General features: G+C 49.9%; 1 protein-coding gene and 1 pseudogene across 1 annotated transcript in view; both read right to left on the bottom strand.

Moving 5' to 3' along the window:
• The window catches only part of PBX4 (PBX homeobox 4), a 61,104-nt gene that overhangs the window by 17,834 nt on the left and 29,764 nt on the right, over positions 1 to 13,506 (bottom strand). The gene's annotated exons all lie outside the window — the stretch shown is intronic.
• Positions 10,615 to 10,911, bottom strand: LOC112612641 (annotated as a pseudogene).

The following is a 13,506-nucleotide window of genomic DNA, read 5'->3' on the forward strand; positions in this document are numbered from 1 at the left end:
GCAGGCACCTGACTGGATGGAATTACATAGAACCACAGGCCCGGCACGGAGCGCATCAGGGTGTGGGACTAACCAAAACACTCACCTCACGCCCTCCCTGCTGTCTCAAATCAGCAAGAAGCTGGCCCCTCAAAAGCAGAGGCAGGGCCTCCTGTGCCAATCAATCGATCGTGGAGGCTGAGCCTCCTCCCCATCTCCCCCTACCATCCACAACCGGAATGAGCACTGGAGACGGATTAAACTGTGGAATCTGAAACAGAGGGTTGACGCCTGGTGAGAGGCAGCCAAACCTCTCTCTGAGGAGTCCTTTGGTGACAGAGAACCCAAGCCTAGTGTGCGACCTGAGTCGCAGTGGGCACCCATAGTCATAGCTTGCTCCGATCACACAGGCGCAGGTGCAGACACGCACATCCACCTGCCCTTGGGTCCACCCACCAAGTCTGGAAGTGACAGTGCCGGTGACTCTGCACAGGTGAAAACTGACATTAAGGAGAAAACATGGGGACTTCCTGCTTTCTAGAAACCTTTCGAGGCTTTTTCAGTCACTTCCTGAGCACCTACTGAGTGCTGGGCCTGAGCTTTGAGGATGACAAGTGGCTGCTGCTTGCCCTGGGGGGATAAGAACCAGGGTCTTGCTGCTGCTACCAGGATCTCCTACGCTACCGGCCTCCTGAGCAGTGGCCCTTGGAAAGAACGGGGCCACTGGCCACAGCTCTGCCGGTGGGACCCAGCGCGGTAACTGGGACCTGGGCTGAGGTTAACTTTCCTGTCCCGATTTTCAGAATGAGAGCTCAACTTCCATCAGCTCCAGCTTATCTTGTAGTCAAAGAGCCAAAGGTAATAAGGAAATAAGTTCTACAAGGAATTCTGGCAAGGAGTCACTCTCATGTTGTGAGGGTGCTTCCTCCCTAAACAAGGCCTCTGATATTGGAGGACAGGGATAGGGGAGGCAGGTGATAAATAACCTTCTGTACTTAGACCCCAACTGCTTAAAAGAGAAAACACCAGCTATTGGGAAGGTCACTCAGGCAGGAGTGCAGTAGCACAATCTCAGCTCACTGCAGTCTTGACTTCGTGGGCTCAAGTGATCCTCCCGGCTCAACCTCCTGAGTAGCTGGGGCTACAGGCATGCGCCACCCTGCCCAGTTAATTTTTAAATTTTTTTGTGGAGATGAGGTTTTGCCATGTTGCCCAGGCTGGTCTTGAACTCCTGGATTCAAATGATCCTCTGGCCTTGGCCTCCCAAAGTGCTAGGATTACAGGCATAGACCACTACACCCAGCCGGATTTTACCTTGTTTAGGACTCCTAGAAAGGTGATCTGTCCTCTGGGCCAGCCCACACCGGTCACCTGTCTACAGCGAGGCCAGCATAGACACCAGCATCTGCACGTGGAAATGTATTGCAATTTGACAGAGTAATTTGACGTCTACTGAATTTAACACAACTTTTGGCCTTACTGACTTGTATGTCTGTTTTATTTTTCCTTTCTTTTCCCCAGTAGTTCATCTTGCTTCTGTTTTACATGGCCACCATGCTGGGGTGGCCAAAACCCTGCCTGAGGCTGGAGGGCCCTGAAGGCTGAGCCTGAGCGGCTGCTTGAAACTCCGATGAACCTCTGAACCACCCCAGTCCCAGATCCAAACTCTCAGGGCCCATAAGAGCTGGGGTGGAAGAGTCCAGAATTGAGAGTAAACCTATTTCCTCGCACACATCTGTAGGATGCCTGCTTCCCCTCTGCGTCATTACTGTCTTTCGGGTGGCAGTGGCATTGCCACCTGGAAAGAGCCAGAGTTCCGCGTTCCTGTGTCCAGGTGATGACACAGGGCAGAGCGCCTGCTCCAGCGCTTCCAGTGGAGAAAACGCCAGGACACCAAACAAGGAAGGGGAGACAAAGACCACGCTGCAGCAGGAGCGACCTACTCACTTTGGGAGACCTGTTCGGTGGGAAGCAGGCCTGTCTAACCCCAAGAATGCCAGCCCAGGGGTGTCAGGAAGGCTGCGGCAACCCAGGCCATGCAGTGCTGCCATTGGTTTTGGGAGCTGAGGGACTAGATGAGGTTATTGGCCAAGGAGAGTGTTCCTTGGTCCAGGAGAGTGCCCTGGGATGTGAAGAACATCATGGGGTAGCCCCAGCAGGAGGTTGGGGAGCCCAACACTGTGAAGGCAGAAGGCCAGCAGGACTCTTCCATGAGAACCCAAGGCCCCCTACCTTTGGGATCTGGCCTCATTTGCTCCTGGCACCTCCTCCCACCCCCCAAACCCTGCTGCTGCTGGCTCCTCTCACCTCTAAGCTCCAATCTAGCTTCCCAGTGATATGGGAGTGGGGCAGGGAAGTGCTGGGTAGAGAAGGGCGGGGTCCCTAGCAAGGGCTCCACCCTCGGACCTAAGTGAGAACAAGCATTTCTGTTTTCGTGGCCAAAAAGTTGCCTTTTGGCCTGCCACGCCCCCCATCTTGTGCCCAAATAAGCCTGAGACCTTAAGCAGACACACACAAGCAGCTGGACGTCGAGAGGAACACACTAGCAGAACACACCAATAGACGCTGGCGGGCCATTGAAGGCGGAACGATGTGGACGCCTCGGGAAGTCCAGGAGAGCCCAGTCGCTGAGCAGCCCAACTCCAGGGCGAGACCACCTTCCCAGTCCAACCCCCTTTGGGCTCCCCATCCATCTGCTGGGAGCTACCTACACCACTCAACAAAACCTTGTACTCGTTCTCCAAGCCCACATGTGATCCGATTTTTCCAGTATACTAAGGCAAGAACCCCAGAATACAGAAAGCCCTTTATCCTTGAGATAGGGCAGAGGGTCTAACTGAGCTGATTAACACAAGCCACCTGCGGACAGGGACAGCTAAGCTGAAAGAGCACACTGTAACGCACGCCCACTGGGGCTTTGGGAGCTGGAAACACAATGCTAGGCACTGAGCTGCTGCTATGGGGTTGGAGCCCACGCTTCCCCCACCTGCTCCCCCGCATGCTCCCCACTAGGGCTTTGAGCTGCCGGGCACCGAATAAGTGAGCCACACCCCTGTCACACACCCCCTACAAGGGGGAGAAGGGAACACTCCTGTTTCACCAGGGCTCCAGGAACACCAAGCTCAGGCCCGAGTCATGAGCTCTTTCCCAGCAAGAAAGCGGAGGTGGACTGGGCACAGTAGCTCATGCCTGTAATCCCAGCACTTTAGGAGGCCGAAGCAGGTGGATCATGAGGTCAGGGGTTTGAGACCAGCCTGACCAACATGGTGAAACCCCTTCTCTACAAAAAATTAAAAAAAAAAAAAAGTTAGCCGGGCATGGTGGCGGGCACCTGTAGTCCCAGATACTCAGGAGGCTGAGGCAGGAGAATCGCTTGAACCCAGGAGGTGGAGATTGCAGTAAGCCGAGATCGTGCCATTGCATTCCAGGCTGGGTGAGAGTGAGACTCCGTCTCAAAAAAAAAGAAAGCGGATGTGTCCCATCAGTCAGGTCCTGGCTCACACATGTCCCCAGAAGCTGTCCCTCCCTTCTGCTGGCCCCATCTCTCTACTCTATGGCCCTGAGGGTGCATGGCTGTCTCTGCTACCTGAGTCTGGAACTGCCCTGCTCACCTGGAAACATCCCATGCCGGGCCTCACAGAATAATGCTCAGAAAACAGGAGCTTGTGCTAAGAAACCCTTCCCTGCCCACATATGAAGGACACTGGGCCATTTTATAGACAGGTGTTACCAGGCTCTCAAAGAAGGAAGGATCACTTTCTCCAACAAACTGCCTCAGAGAACAGAACTAGGAAAAGCCACCCAATCATTGTTTGGAGAACTTTGCTACCAACTTAAGACAGAGTTGAGGGAGAAAATCATAGTACAGTCTCGTTCATGTAATAGGACTGAAATGGCTAAACTGATGATCAAACTGAAGTCGGCCGCATCTGTGTATGTATAAATAAATCATAACCAAGAGGAATTATCTCTGCACACAGGTGCTTTCAAAGTCTACCAGTGTATATCATCAATGTAAATGAAAATGAATGTAAAGAAATGTACATGAAAATCAATGTAAATCACTGCAGTAACTGAAAGGAGAAAAGCCATAGCTTCAAAGATACAGAAGGCTGGGCGTGGTGGCTCACGCCTGTAATCCCAGCATTTTGGGAGGCCAAGGCAGGTGGATCACGAAGTTAGGAGTTCGAGACCAGCCTGGCCAACATGGTGAAACCCCGTCTCTACTAAAAATAAAAAAATTAGCTAGGCATGGTGGTGGGCATCTGTAATGCCAGCTACTCGGGAGGCTTAGGCAGGAGAATTGCTTGAACCCGGGAGGCAGAGTTTGCAGTAAGCTGAGATCCTGCACTCTAGCCTGGGCGACAGGGAGAGACTCTGTCTCAAAAAAAAAACAAAAAAACAAAACAAAACAAAACAAAAAAGCCAGGCGTGATGGCTCACGCCTGTAATCCCAACACTTTGGGAGGCTGAGGCAGGTGGATCACCTGAGGTCAGGAGTTGGAGACCAACCTGACCAACATGGTGAAGCCCCATCTTTACTAAAAACAGAAAAATTAGCCGGGCGTGGTGGCGGGCGCCTGTGATCCCAGCTACTCGGGAGGCTGAGACATGAGAATAGCTTGAACCCGGAAGGTGGAGCTTGCAGTGAGCCGAGATCGCACCATTGCACTCCAGCTTGGGCAACAGAGCAAGACTCCATCTCAAAAAAACAAAACCAAACCAAACAAAACAAAGATGCAGAAAGGCCAGGTGCAGTGGCTCACACCTGTAATCCCAGCATTTTGGGAGGCTGAGGTGGGAAGATCACTTCAGTTCAGGAGTTTGAGACCAACCTGGGCGACACAGCAAAACCCCATCTCTACAAAAAGTTTTTAAAAATGAGGCCGGGCGCGGTGGCTCAAGCCTGTAATCCCAGCACTTTGGGAGGCCGAGGCGGGCGGATCACGAGGTCAGGAGATCGAGACCATCCTGGCTAACACGGTGAAACCCCGTCTCTACTAAAAAATACAAAAAACTAGCCGGGCGTGGTGGCGGGCGCCTGTAGTCCCAGCTACTCGGAGGCTGAGGCAGGAGAATGGCCTGAACCTGGGAGGCGGAGCTTGCAGTGAGCCGAGATCGCGCCACTGCACTCCAGCCTGGGTGACACAGCGCGAGACTCCGTCTCAAAAAAAAAAAAAAAAAAAAAAATGAGTCAGGTGTGGTGGCACACACCTGTAATCCCAGCTACTCAGGAAGCTGAGACAGGAAGATTGCTTGAGCCCTGGAGGTTGAAGCTGCAGTGAGCTGTGACTATGCCACTGTACTCCAGTCAGATCCACAAAGCAAGACCCCCTTCCTGGCCAATAAAAAGATACAGAAAATTAACAAAATCAATTAAAACCCTTGGGCAAACCTGGCCAGGCATGGTGGTTCATGCCCTAATCCCAGCACTTTAGGAGGCTGGGGTTGGGAGGGATCACCTGAGGTCAGGAGTTCCAGACCAGCCTGGCCAACATAGTGAAACCCCATCTCTACTAAAAATAGAAAAATTACCTGGGCGTGGTGGCTCACGCCTGTAAACCCACTACTTTGGAAGGTCGAGGCGGGCGGATCACCTCAGGTCAGGAGTTGGAGACCAGCCTGACCAACATGGAGAAACCCCATCTCTACTAAAAATACAAAATTAGCTGGGCGTGGTGGCACACGCCTGTAATCCCAGCTACTCGGGGGCCTGAGGCAGGAGAATCGCTTGAACCCAGGAGGTGGAGGTTGTGAGCCAAGATCATGGCATTGCACTACAACCTGGGCAACAAGAGTGAAACTTTGTCTCAAAAAAAAAAAAAGAAAGAAAAATTAGCTGGGTGTGGTGGCGCGCACCTGTAATCCCAGCTCCTCAGGAGGTAGAGGCTCGAGAATTGCTTGCACCCAAGAGGCGGAGGTTGCAGTGAGCCAAGATTGTGCCACTGCACTCCAGCCTGGGTGACAGAACGAGACTCTGATTCAAAAAAATAAAACCCGCGGCCGGGCGCGGTGGCTCAAGCCTGTAATCCCAGCACTTTGGGAGGCCGAGACGGGTGGATCACGAGGTCAGGAGATCGAGACCATCCTGGCTAACACGGTGAAACCCCGTCTCTACTAAAAGTACAAAAAACTAGCCGGGCGAGGTGGCGGGCGCCTGTAGTCCCAGCTACTCCGGAGGCTGAGGCAGGAGAATGGCGTGAACCCGGGAGGCGGAGCTTGCAGTGAGCTGAGATCCGGCCACTGCACTCCAGCCCGGGCTACAGAGCAAAACTCCGTCTCAAAAAAAAAAAAAAAAACAAAACAAAAAAATAAAACCCTTAGGCAAATCAAAGAATAGACAGAACCTTCCTTAACCTGATAATGGGCATGTCCTCAAACCCCACAGCAAACCCCAGTCTTCCTGGAGATATTTTAGAGCCACTGCTTCAAATCAGACACAGGTAGGCAGGGAGGTCCCTCCTCGGCTCAGACCAGCAGGGTCCAGTCAAGGAGACCAGAAACTCGGGAGTGGGACAGACCAGCAGGCAGCACGGCACCACGAAGAAGATGTGACCCATTCATAGGCTGAAGGGTGTCCCTACAGCTGGAGCCACCCAGAGAGTCATGGATGTAACGGACAACTCCTCCTAACCTCCACACTGCCCCCAACAGACCTCAAGGTGTGGTCTGACACAACCAAGGGCTTTTTACTTTTTTTATTTTTGTTTTTTGGTTTTTTTTTTAGATGAAGTCTCACTCTGTTGCTCAAGCTGGAGTGCAGTGGTACAATCTCGGCTCACTGCAACCTCCACCTCCAGGGTTCAAGCAATTTTCCTGCCTCAGCCTCCCAAGTAGATGGGACTACAGGCATGCCCCACCATGCCTGGCTAATTTTTGTATTTTTAGTAGAGTTGGGGTTTCACTATGTTAGCCAGGCTGGTCTCGAGCTCCTAACCTCGCGAACCGCCCCCCTTGGCCTCCCAAAGGGCTGGGATTACAGGCGTGAGCCACCTTCGGGCCCAAGGGCTGTTTTATCTTATGGTTTCCTGGGCATCATGGGCACTGAGGTTACTCCTTAACTCTAAACAAAGAGACTTCTAGAACCCAGACTGTTTGTATTGAGAACTGCCTGGCTTTACCTTTTAGGCCACATCCCACAGGTTAGTTCATTTAAGTAACATTCTAGGACAGGCACTAGAACAGGCTTTGTTCTGTTCTCTGAGACAGACCAGTCCGGCCAACATGGCGAAACCCCATCTCTACTAAAAATATAAAATTAGCTGGGCGTGGTAGTGCACACCTGTAATCCCAGCTACTTGGGAGGCTAAGGCAGGAGAATCTCTTGAACCTGGGAGGCAGAGATTGAGGTGAGTCAAGATCACGCCACTATACTCCAGCCTGGGTGACAGAGCGAGACTCCATCTCAAAAAAAAAAAAAAAAAAAAAAAAGTAACATTCTAGATAAATTCTTAAGTCATGGAAGTTTCTCAGATCCACAGGACTTTAAAAAGAATAACCCTTAACAAACACTCATCAGTTTCTGAAATAGTGACTGCCACACACTAGATATTCATCCAACTGAGGGATTATCACACTAGGCAAATCTCCATCATCTCTAATTAAAACATATCACAACCAGTCATAACTGAAGTGTCAGGCCTCTGAGCCCAAGTTAAGCCATCATATCCCTTGTGACCTGCACGTAAACATCCAGAGGGCCTGAAGCCACTGAAGATCCACAAAAGAAAGGAAAATAGCCTTAACTGATGACATTCCACCATTGTCATTTGTTTCTTCCCCAACCTAACTAATCAATGTACTTTGTAATCTCCTCCACGCTTAAGAAGGTTCTTTGTAATTCTCCCCACCCTTGAGAATGTACTTTGTGAGATCCACCCACAGCCCATAAAACATTGCTCCTGGCCGGGCGCGGTGGCTCAAGCCTGTAATCCCAGCACTTTGGGAGGCCGAGACGGGCGCATCACAAGGTCAGGAGATCGAGACCATCCTGGCTAACCCGGTGAAACCCCGTCTCTACTAAAAAATACAAAAAACTAGCCGGGCGAGGTGGCGGGCGCCTGTAGTCCCAGCTACTCGGGAGGCTGAGGCAGGAGAATGGCGTGAACCCGGGAGGCGGAGCTTGCAGTGAGCTGAGATCCGGCCACTGCACTCCAGCCTGGGCGACAGAGCGAGACTCCGTCTCAAAAAAAACAAACAAACAAACAAAAAAAAACATTGCTCCTAACTCCGCTGCGTATCCCAAAACCTGTAAGAACTAATGATAATGCCATCACCCTTTGCTGACTCCTTTTTCGGACTCAGCCCACCTGCACCCAGGTGAAATAAACAGCCATGTTGCTCACACGAAGCCTGTTTGGTGATCTTTTCACACGGACACACGAGAAATGAAGATGCTGGAACCACAACCAAATATGCAAATTTTTTTTTTTTTTTTTTTTTGAGACGGAGTCTCGCTCTGTCGCCCAGGCTGGAGTGCAGTGGCCAGATCTCAGCTCACTGCAAGCTCCGCCTCCCGGGTTCAGGCCATTCTCCTGTCTCAGCCTCCTGAGTAGCTGGGACTACAGGCGCCCACCACCTCGGCTGGCTAGTTTTTTGTATTTTTTAGTAGAGACGGGGTTTCACCGTGTTAGCCAGGATGGTCTCGATCTCCTGACCTAGTGAACCGCCCGTCTCGGCCTCCCAAAGTGCTGGGATTACAGGCTTGAGCCACCGCGCCGGGCCCAAATATGCAAATTAATTTCATTTCCATATGTTTACATGTTTGTTAATTAAAACCCTGCAGTTCTGAAATAAACTATTAGGTGATTTTTTAAAAAAGTTCCTACTGTTTTGTACATTTAAAAAATAAATAGGCCGAGCATGTGGTGGTTCATGCCTGTAATCCTAGCACTTTGAGGGACTGAGATGGGAGGATCACTTAAGCCCAGGAGTTCAAGACCAGCCTGGGCAACATAGCAAGACCCCCATCTATAAGAAATACAAAAATTTGCCAGACAAGGTGGCTTGTATCTGTAGTCTCAGCTATTTGAGAGGCTGAGGTGGGAGCATCACCTGAACCTGGGAAGTCAAGAATGCATTGAGCCATGATCACACCACTGTACTCCAGCCTGGGTGACAGAGCAAGACCCTATCTCACAAAATAAACAAACAAACAATTATATGAACTGCTGATGCTGAATAAAAATGATATGCGGTTTAGGCTTGTTTTTCTGTGCTACTGTCCTTGCATGTGGTAACAGGGCAAAAGGAAGACAGTAAAACATTGTAATATGTATTTTTTCAGATGTGCCAGGCAGCACATCTGGAAAAACAAGGCCCCTGTGAGGAGTTGCAAATATTTAAGGGCCACAGCTAAGAAAAACAGCACTTGGCCGGGCACAATGGCTCATGCCTGTAATCCCAGCACTTTGGGAGGCCGAAGTGGACGGATCACAAAGTCAGGAGATTGGGACCATCATGGTTAACACATTAAAACCCCGTCTCTACTAAAAATACAAAAAATTAGCCAGGCATGGTGGCACGTACCTGTAGTCCTGTCTACTCAGGAGGCTGAGGCAGGAGAATCGCTTGAACCCAGGAGGTGGAGGTTACAGTGAGCCGAGATGGCGCCACTGCACTCCAGCCTGGGTGGCAGAGTGAGACTCCACTAAAAAAAAAAAAAGAAAAGAAAAAGAAAAACAGGCACCTGCCACCCCGCCCAGCTACATTTTGTTTTTTGACTACCAGAAAATAAACACCACCTTTATTAATATAATAGCAACAGAAAGAGTTTCCAATTTCTCAGAATGAAAATAACATGACACCAGCACAAGTGTTAAAACAGTAAGCCGGGAATGGTGGCTCACGCCTGTAATACCAGCACTTTGGGAGGCTGAGGTAGGTGGATCACCTGAGGTCAGGATTTCGAGACCACCCTGGCCAACGTGGTGAAGCCCCATCTCTACTAAAAATACAAAAATTAGCCGGGCGTGGTGGTGGGTGCCTATAATCCCAGCTACTTGGGCAACTGAGGCAGGAGAATTGCTTGACCCCGGCAGGTGGAATTTTTGATGAGTCGAGATCAAGCCATTGTACTCCAGCCTGGGTGACAGAGCAAGACTCCGTCTCAAATTAAAAAAAAAAAAAAAAAGAGTAAATGCCATTTCTTGTTCTGATAACTTCCCACCACACACTGAAGGTTCCTCAAGGACAGCTGCCACCAGAGTTGCTGCAAGAACATGTTTTTCACTGGGCGTAGTTTCACAGTCAACTACTCAAGCAGAAGGCTAAAATATTATTTCTTTTTAGAAGATCCTGGTTGAGGGAGAACATATCAATATGGAGAACAGATCTTTGCTTCTTGAATTCAAGAAAAACCATTAATTAATCTATCAATTTTTCTCTGATACAGTGTGCCAAAGTGCTCTGTGAAGAATCCTTTTCCATCCCTACTACATGTCTGGGTGAAGGGAGAGGAGGGGGTGGCAAGCCGCCAGTACACCAGCAGCCTGCTGGTGATGCTCTGGGCTCTGCTCCCTTTCTGCTGGTAATAGTAGGCATCTTTTCTGGCAGCTGCAGCAGCTTGATGTGGGGTGGCGGGGAGGAGGAGGCCACCCACCAATCACCCTGTTCTTGAAGCCATATTTTTTGTGTTCATAGAAGAGGTCTTAGAGCTCCCCAAATAGACAACTTTGGGCAGCCATCCCTATTCTTCTCCTGGATGGTGCACTCCTTACAATAATAGGCATCAGAGACCCCAGGGCCTCCACAGATCACACTACGCCCCTGGTAAGATCCATAGTTACACTCATCACATAGGCGCACCAGAGTGCAGGGACGCACATAGGAGTCACAAATCGCACACTTGCCATCACATTTTTCACACAGTCTTCTGATAGCAACACCAGCCTGCTTGCGGCAAAAGATCAAATCAGGACAATGTTTAGCCATAGTTCCCAACTAAGGTGGCCACCATACAATTCTTGTATTTTTAGTAGAGATGGGGTTTCACCATGTTGGCCAGGCTGGTCTCGAACTCCTGACCTTGTGATCTACCCGCCTCAGCCTCCAAAAGTGCTGGGATTACAGGTGTGAGCCACCGTGTGACCCAATTTTTTCATCTGAAGAAATGTTCTAATTTCAAACAACAACTAATGAGATCCATGGGGGAAAGGTCTAGAAGCTTCAGGAGCTGGGCTACAATCACCATGAGGTATGGTGCCTCTTTGGCTGAGTTTCATACAGGGAGGTAACCAGCCTAGCAACATGCACACTAAACATGACCAACCAATTCCCAACCTGAAAGTCAAAGAGTTTTAGGCCATCCAGTGCCCTGACTACTCTAAAAGGAATTTCCCAAGGAACTGATCTATCAGTAAGTTCACCGGGGCTGGACCGGTTGGCTCATCCCTGTAATCCCAGCACTTTTAGAGGCTGAGAAGGGAGGACTGCTTGAGGACAAGAGTTTAAGACCAGCCTGGGCAACACAGCAAGATCCCATCTCCACAAAAAAATATCCAGGCATGGTGGTGCCCACTTATAGTCCAGCTACTCCAGAGGCTGAAGCGGGAGGATCGCTTGAGCTCGAGAATTCAAAGGAGCAGTGAGCTTTGATCACTCCAGTGCCTCCAGCCTGGGTGACAGAGCGAGATCTTGACTCAAAAAATAAATAAATAAATAAATAAAATGAAAAGAGGCTGGGCGTGGTGGCTCACACCTGCAATCCCAGCACTTTGGGAGGCCGAGGTGGGCAGATCATGAGGTCAGGAGATCCAGACCATCCTGGCTAACATGGTGAAATGCCGTCTCTACTAAAAATACCAAAAATTAGTGGTGTGTGATGGCGGGCGCCTGTAGTCCCAGCTACTCGGGAGGCAGAGGCAGGAGAATGGCGTGAACCCAGGAGGCAGAGTTTGCAGTGAGCCGAGATCACACCACTGCACTCCAGCCTGGGCGACCAAGTGAGACTCCGTCAAAGAAAAAAAAAAAAAAAAAAAAAAAAAAAAAAGACAAAGAAAAAGAAAGAAAGAAAAAAAAATTCCGGTCCAGCACAGTGGCTCATGCTTGCTCCTGCCTGTAATCCCAGCACTTTGGGAGGCTGAGGCAGGTGGATCACCTGAGGTCAGGAGTTTGAGACCAGCCTGGCCAACATGGTAAAATCCCGTCTCTACTAAAAATACAAAAATTAGCTGGGCGTGGTGGTGGGCACCTGTAATCCTAGCTACTTGGGAGGCTGAGGCAGGAGACTTGCTTGAACCCGGGAAGTGGATGTTGCAGTAAGCTGAGATTGTGCCATTGCACTCCAGCCCGGGCGACAGAGCGAGACTCCATCTCAAAAGAAAAAAAGAAAAAAGGGAAAAAGAAGTTCCCCAGTATCTCAGTATCTATGGTGTGCCAAGCCCACAACAGGGCAGAGAAGAACCACAGATCTGCCCTGCGCTTTCTTGATGCTGTTCTTCCAGGAGAGGAGTCAGAGGTCAGAAGACAAACCAGAAAACTGCAAGCACACAAGACAGTTTCCGTCAATGGTTAAGCTCTAAAAGGCAGCAAAAAAGTGCTAATTCATAAGAATGTGCGTGTGCACTAAGGCCTTAAGCTACAGGCACACTGTTTTAGATACTGCCCCTAGCAAAGACCCTCAGTCCTTGAGGTGAGCTTTATTGAGATATAATTAACATGCCATAAAATTCACCTGCTTCAAGTGAATAATTCAGTGGTTTTTAGTTTATTCCCAAGGTTGTGCGACCACCACCACTAGCTAACATTCTCATCCTCCCTAAAGATACCCTGTCTCTATGAGCAGTCACTCTCTACTCCCTCTCCCTAGCCCCGGGACAACCACGAGTCTTCCTGTCTCTATGGATTTGCCTGATCTGGACTCTTCATATGGATGGAATCACACAGCACGTGATGTGACATTTCGCATCTGGCTTGTCCTACCCAGCATCATGTTTTCGAGGTGCATCCACGTTGTAGCCTGTGCCAATACTTCATTCCTCTCTACGGCTGAATAATACTCCATTGGATGGATGGACCACGTTTTGTTTTCTTTCTTTTTCTTTGAGACAGAGTCTTGCTCTGTAGCCCAGGCTAGAGAGAATTGGCTCAATCTCAGCTCACTGCAACCTCCGCCTCCCAAGTGCAAGTGATTCTCATGCCTCAGCCTCCTGAATAGCTGGGATTACGGGTATATGCCACCACGCCTGGTTAATCTTTATATTTTTAGTAGAGACAGGGTTTCACCATGTTGGCCAGGCTGGTCTTGAACCCCTGACCTCAAGTGATCCACCCACCTCGGCCTCCCAAAGTACTGGAATTACAGGTATGAGCCACGGCGCCGGGACACACGTTTTGTTTTTCTAGTTATCATGGACATCAGGTTGTTTTCAGATTCCTTAATCTACATATTTATATATACTGATCCATTTTTCTGTCCAACAGACAGATACTTTGGCAATGATGGAATGTTCTAGATCTGTCTATTATAGGAGGCACCAGCCCTGTGTGGCTGCTGAGACTTGAAATGTCACTGGTGTGGCTGAGGAA

This window comes from Theropithecus gelada, chromosome 19, assembly GCF_003255815.1.
Source record: "Theropithecus gelada isolate Dixy chromosome 19, Tgel_1.0, whole genome shotgun sequence".
Lineage (NCBI taxonomy): Eukaryota > Metazoa > Chordata > Mammalia > Primates > Cercopithecidae > Theropithecus > Theropithecus gelada.